This window comes from Solanum dulcamara, chromosome 4, assembly GCF_947179165.1.
Source record: "Solanum dulcamara chromosome 4, daSolDulc1.2, whole genome shotgun sequence".
NCBI classification, from domain to species: Eukaryota; Viridiplantae; Streptophyta; class Magnoliopsida; order Solanales; family Solanaceae; genus Solanum; species Solanum dulcamara.
In genome coordinates, this window is record NC_077240.1 from 26015065 (window position 1) to 26022209 (window position 7145).

Consider the following 7145-nt stretch of genomic DNA (forward strand, 5'->3'; position numbering starts at 1 on the left):
ATCATGATGGAGGCTCATAATTCTACATACTCCATTCATCCCGGTTCAACGAAAATGTACCGAGACTTAAAGGAGTTGTATTGGTGGTGTGGCATGAAGAAGGACATAGCAAGGTTTGTGTCCAAATATACGAATTGCCAACAAGTGAAGGCCGAACATCAAAGGTCGGGTGGCCTAGCCCAAGACATTGAAATCCCAACTTGGAAGTGGGAAGATGTGAATATGGATTTTATAGTGGGTTTGCCTCATACCCGGAAGCGTCATGACTCAATTTGGGTAATTGTTGATAGAATGACTAAGTCAGCTCACTTCCTACCGGTTAAAACTTCCTATAGTGCCGAAGACTATGCCAAGTTGTATATTCGGGAGTTGGTGAGGTTGCATGGTGTGTCACTATCCATTATTTCGGATCGTGGTACCTAATTCACTTCTCACTTCTGGAGATCATTTCAAAAAGGCCTCGGTACTAAGGTAAAATTGAGCACAACATTCCATCCTCAAACGGATGGGCAAGCCGAAAGGACGATTCAAATACTAGAGGATATGTTAAGGGCTTGTGTGTTGGAGTTTAAAGGGAATTGGGATGATCATCTACCTCTCATCGAGTTTACCTATAATAATAGTTAACACTCAAGTATTGAGATGGCGCCGTTTGAGGCTTTGTATGGAAGATGATGTAGATCACCGGTTGGTTGGTTCGAAGTAGGTGAGATGACCTTGTTGGGCACCGATTTGGTACTTGATACTTTAGAGAAGGTGAAGATCATTAGAGAAAGGTTGAAGATGGCTCAAAGTCGTCAAAAGTCCTATTCTGACACTAGAAGAAGGGATCTTGAGTTTAATGTGGATGATTGGGTGTATCTGAAGGTTTCACCCATGAAAGGTGTGGTTCGATTTGGTAAGAAAGGTAAATTGAGCCCTAGGTATGTAGGGCCTTATAGAATCGTGAGACGTGGTGGTAAGGTTGCATATGAGTTGGAATTACCATTGGAAATGGCCATGGTTCATCCGGTGTTTCACGTGTCTATGTTGAAAAAAAATATGGGTGATCCTAGTTCCATTGTACCTATGGGAGTAGTGAATATTGAAGAAAACTTGATCTATGAAGAAGTTCCTGTGGAAATTTTGGATCGGCAAGTTAAGAGATTGAGGAACAAAGAAATTGCATCTGTTAAAGTCCTTTGGAGGAATCAACAAATAGAAAGTGCAACATGGGAAGCGGAAGCGGATATGATTAAGAGATACCCTCATCTTTTCCCCTCTACCCAAACCTAAGGTATTAAGTTGTCCTTGCTTAATTACTTGAAATCTTTGCATCTCAACGTTTCTTGTCATATGCTTGCAAAATTATAAAATATGTTTTAAACGATGTTTTAAATTACACTATTGCATTAATGATAGGTTGTTGGTTTACACTCTACTCTACTCAAGCTAAGTCTTTCCTCATTCGAGGATGAATGTTCCCAAGGGGGAGATAATATAATATCCCCTAAAAACGTTATATACGATGTTTCAATTCTCGCCTAAATATGATACAATCTTTGTATTTTGGGCATAACTTTTCATAGGAATATCCATATTGGGTGATTCAAATTTCTGAGTAACCACAAGATTTTTACCTACAACTCTTGTGAAGACCATATTTTAAGTTTCGGAGGTTAAGTAGGTCAAATAAATTAATTATTCTAAGACAGAATGTTATAACGGAGAGGAATGTTTATAGAAGAAAAATCATATCTTACTATAGGATTATCCAAATTGGTTGATTCTTGAACGACATAAAACTAGACTTCTATATCTACAATTCTTATGAAGACACCAAATCCTAATAAGGAATTTATCCTATTCAAACGCAGCTCCGAAAAGGAGTATTCTGTTAAAGATAACTCATTTCACCTACCATGAAAAGATCTAGATACATTTGACATCATTCATGACATAAATTGTCCTCCATTTAACAATGACATCAATATATTCTATTAAATTTTCAGATTTTTCTTTATAATTATTTTATTTATTGTTAGGTCTCTCTTTCCCACCTATAAATATCCACCTTATTTCCTCATTTTATTCATCAAGCTTTCTCAAGCAAGTCTTCTCTCTATACACTTCTTTACACATTCTCAAATATAGTTTTAGTTCTTAGTAGTGAAGAAATACTATTCCAGTGATTCATATACTCCGGGTAGTATACAAAACGTTCCGGCGGGGAGAAAAGTTAGGACTCAAGAGTGTTCATTAAGTCTTTCGGTTCCGACTAAAGCTTCGGATTTCAGGTATGTAAGGCTTTAATGAGAGTATTCCTTCCACTCTCATGTCTAAATTATTTTGATTATATGATAAATTATATTTATTTTTTTTAAGCTCTACTCTAAGTTATGTGTGTGTTTATCCATGGATTCTTCCACCCATGTAGTCCAAAAACTCTTTCAATTAAATATCTTAATTTCAAGTAATATTTTCTTACGGTAAATTCTTATTTTTACTTAATAGTATGAATCATGGTTAAACTAATGATTATTGCTCTATTTTGATGCAATATAGATTCATATATATGAATTAATGGTTTACAAGTAATTCCTCTATTTATCTATGTAAAGGTTCTTGAAATTCATAGTGGGTTGTTTAAAGCATAATTTTTAATTAATGGATTTCAAAGTATTTATGTATATTTATTTACATACATATTTGCAAGTTAAAGTGATTTGAACCCACCTAGTTTTACTATGTTTTTAATAAAGTTTGACTTGAAAGCTTTGACTCCAAATAAATATTTATGAAAGCAATATCTATGATTAAAAAGGGAGTCTTATGAAATGAAAGAATGATGAAATGATATGAATGATGGATTTTTTATGCAATAAGGACAATTCTTGCATATTTGAATTATTAAATGTTTTAATGAGCTATTCTACCGAAAATGATGTTTGAATTCTCAAGTTATATGCTATGAATATTTTGAAGTATTAAACTATTCCGTGGGATTGACTTAGCACCGAATGAGGCATTGAGGTGGGATTCGGTAAGGGAATCCTAGTAGCAACCCCTTGTCTCATTAACTATGTGCCAACATAGGAGCCCTTGTAGGCTTAGACTAATGGATCCATAAATAGCTCTTAAAGTTAAAGTTAAAGAAATGAATGAAGTTGACGGAGTTCTACTTGGAAAGTAGTCTCCCCGGCCAACATAGGGGGTTATGTTGGATTCCATGTAATATCTCGCATGGTCTTAAACGTTGGTTATGGTTAATTTCCCACAAAATGAATATTTTAAAGGATATATATATATGATTTATTATGCATACATTAAATTATGTTCCATATTACATAAATGTTTTAATGTTTCCTCAATGTTCATGCATCCTTACATACTTAGTACATTCAAAGTACTAATGCATACTCTTTTGCCTACATGATATCACCATGTAGGGATCAGTGCTTCTCCTCGTTCTCCTCCACGTGGCTAGTTGAGACTTCGTTTGAAGACTACTTTTGGTGAGTTCCCATGTTCCGGAAACAATACTCATTTATATTTCTAACTTATGATATGTTAAGACGTTTTACTATGAAATTTCTTCTATTATGATTAATAGTGAGCTAGGGATTTGTCTTAGCCCCGTTAAATCAAATAGTTAGAGGTATTGTTGGACATATGTAAGTTGAAGATTTATTATGATTTCCGCTTGTTTATTTATCATCATTACCATGAAAGGCTAAAAGAATGCTAAGAGGCTTGTTTGAGGTACTTTCGGGTTCCTCATTCGCCATGTCACGTCTAGGCCCTAGACTTGAGTCGTGACACTTCAAAAGTCAAAAAATTATGCCAAAAGAGACCTACTGTCAATAAATGCGAAGAAAATAATTAATTGTAGAAAAAAATAAAGCAATATTTACCATAACAGGAATAATTGATAATGCAAATAAACTACGTTCAGAGTTGTTCAAATTTTGAGAACATCAATTGTATATGTTATAAAGAAAAGAAAAAAAATTGATCAAAGAATATCACATCTTACTGTAAATAAACTTCATAATCAAATAACTTAATTTGCAAAATTAAATTACACCACAATTAAACTAAATACACAATTTTATTATTATTCTAATTTCAATAAACTGTTGAATCCATAATGAGAGTTAATCATGACAAAATTAATAAATAATCAATTTCTTATTCAAGATGTCAGATAACAACAAATCTAATATGCCGAAATCATTGAGGTACATACCAAAAATCGACAGAAACAATCAAACCCAAATTCAAAAAAAAAATCTAGATAGAAGATGAGGGTTTAGCATATGAATCAGTACAAGCAGGATCTGAAATTTTAAAGATTCATGCTTTTAAACGAATAAATCACAGCAATAGAAAACATGCACATGAAGACCATATTCAAAATAATAATCTGAATTAAAAATGAGAAAACGTAACTAGATAGAAGATGAGAGTTTAGCATATTAATCAGTAAACCCAGAATCTGAAATTTCAAAGATTCATGCTTTTAAACAAACAAATCACAGCAATAGAAAACATGCACATGAAGACCATATTGAAAACAATAATTTGAATTAAAAATGAGAAAATGAACCTAGACGGATCTGTCGAGATCTGTCTTTAACAAGCAAAAATTTTGAATTAATCTTCACCGGAGTTGCTGTGACAGTGAAGAGATGGTTCTTCACTGGTGGTTATTGTGGAAGTGTGATTCTCACTTCTTCTGCCCATTTGCTACCTCTTTATATTGATAAATCAATGGGCAATAAAAGATAGTAATATCAGCATAGACAATAGTCAAAAAATTTAATTAAAACCTCAGCCAAAATAGTCTTAGACAGAGCAATCAGTTTCCAAAGGAATGATCAGATTTTCAAAATTTTGTCAACAAAATCATATGATGTCACGACTCAATTTCTTAGGTCATAATGACACCTGCTACAACCCACTAGTAGGTAAGCCAACCCGTCAACCCAGAACTTCAAGTAATGAGTTTGAGGGCCGAAACTAAATAAGAGTGACGAATTATAAAGATAAGCAGAAAAAATAAGCGAAAGTAAACCAAAACATGATATAAACAACTAAAGATCTCTTCCAAAACCTGGAAGTCACAAGTACAGAGCTGCTATAAAATAAAATATGAGTATAAGTCTCGAAAGTGGACCAAAAATATATATAACAACTGGCTAGTCTCAGAAGACAAAAGATGGGCCATCCATATTAAAGGAGACAGGAATGATCCCAAAACGCCAAGTACTTACCCTAGTCTCCAAAGTTGAATGCAACAGGCTCGATTTATCCACGGCGATAGCTGGTACTCGGTTCTGCATCACGAAAGTAGATGCAGAGTGTAGTATGAGTACCAAGACGAGGTACCCAGTAGGCATCATAGGCCGACTGAGCAGAAAAGGTAAAAACAATATGAAAAAGAAGAATAGCCTAAATAGGATTCACCATAAGCATCAAAAGGGTAAAAAGTACTACCTATGAGAACTACAACTAACTATACCCAACTAGGCCCCCATAAGCCCAGCCGAGACACTCGTGCGCAAGTTAACTAAAAACTCGGATGAAATCCCATAAGCCCACCGAGTACACAAAATAGCTACAACTACCAAGGCTAGGAACCAAAAATTTGCGATGTTAGGAGCCGAAGTACTATATCATTTCCAAATCCAGAATCTCTAAGAGTTAATTGATCTAATGGTGGGTCGAGGCCGGGACTGGAACCCATATGCTCACCCAAATATTTAAAGTGGCCAAGGTCTGGACTGAGTACCCGGATGCTTGCCATAATACATAAGTACGGTCGAGGCTGGAACTAGGTACCCGAATGCTCGCCGTAATACATCAGTATGATCGAGGTCGAGACTAGGTACCCGGATGTTCATCATACTAGCAAGCCGGTAGAGGCTGAGGCTGAGTACCTGGATGCTCCCCGATAATTCAGAATGGAGGACGAAACTTGGTACCCGGATGCTCACAGATAATTTATCCAATGATGCCAAATATTCTACTTCCCAACTTAGAATACAACAGTACCAAAAATCTTTTCCCAAATAAGTCAACCGATATGCCACCTAAACTGGAACCGGAGCCAAAGTCAACGATCACAAAATCTAGTATTGCTAATGCATCATGAAAGTCACGATTATACCAATTTACAAATGAGGATATTTTTAAGAGCAAGGATAACTCCTAACTAAGGCTATGCTATCAGGCACTAGCCCGCTACACCATTCTACAAGGATCTAAGTCTACTGGAGTGACGCCGGGACATCTAAAGTAAGTTTACATCCTATACTAAGTTCAACATACTCCACAATGTCAATAACATGCTCATTCAACTCTCCTTATAATACTAACAAGTAACGACAATATACACATGCTTCTAAATATCCAAAAAACCCGATAACAAGCCTGAAGCATGATTTCTAATACCTAAAATATACAATCATACTACCCAACCCAAATTCCAACTATTTCAACACGCTTTCACACATTTTAACTCAATCTAAAGAAAGGTAAAATCGTAGCCTACCTCTAGGCTAAATACGCGGGCTCCAAATTACTGTGCCAGAGCTTTTCCTTCCGAACTACCTCGTAATGTTTCCACGCTATCAAAAATAGAACCACGACATCGAAACAGTCATTTAGACAATAATTTCATAATTTTTGGAGACAGATCAATTTTGGAGTCTAAAATGGAAAATATGGGACCTATAAATGAAATTCTAGATTTGACCCCCAAAGCAAGTTCTAAACGTCACCCCAAGCTCATAAATTAGATTTATAACATAATTTGGGGTGGGAAATTATGCAAGACGATCAAATAATCAATTCTCATATTTTCAAACTAAGAAAACAAATAAGGCAGACTCTTTACACGTTGATTTCTCAAAAACAAAAAAATTTCAATCATAACAAATTACACCATGACATTCCTTGCGAACAACCCCACAATCTAGCCTCAAGAATCACTCAAAACAGAGTTATATTGACCAAGATACACTCTTCCAAAATTTTATTCCGAAAATGACTAAATCAGTAACTAAAAACGCATTTTTACCTCAAAAGAAGCTTCTTCTCGCATTTCTAAGAATACCACGAGATTCCTCACGAAAGTACCTTGAATTTAGACCCTTGAATCA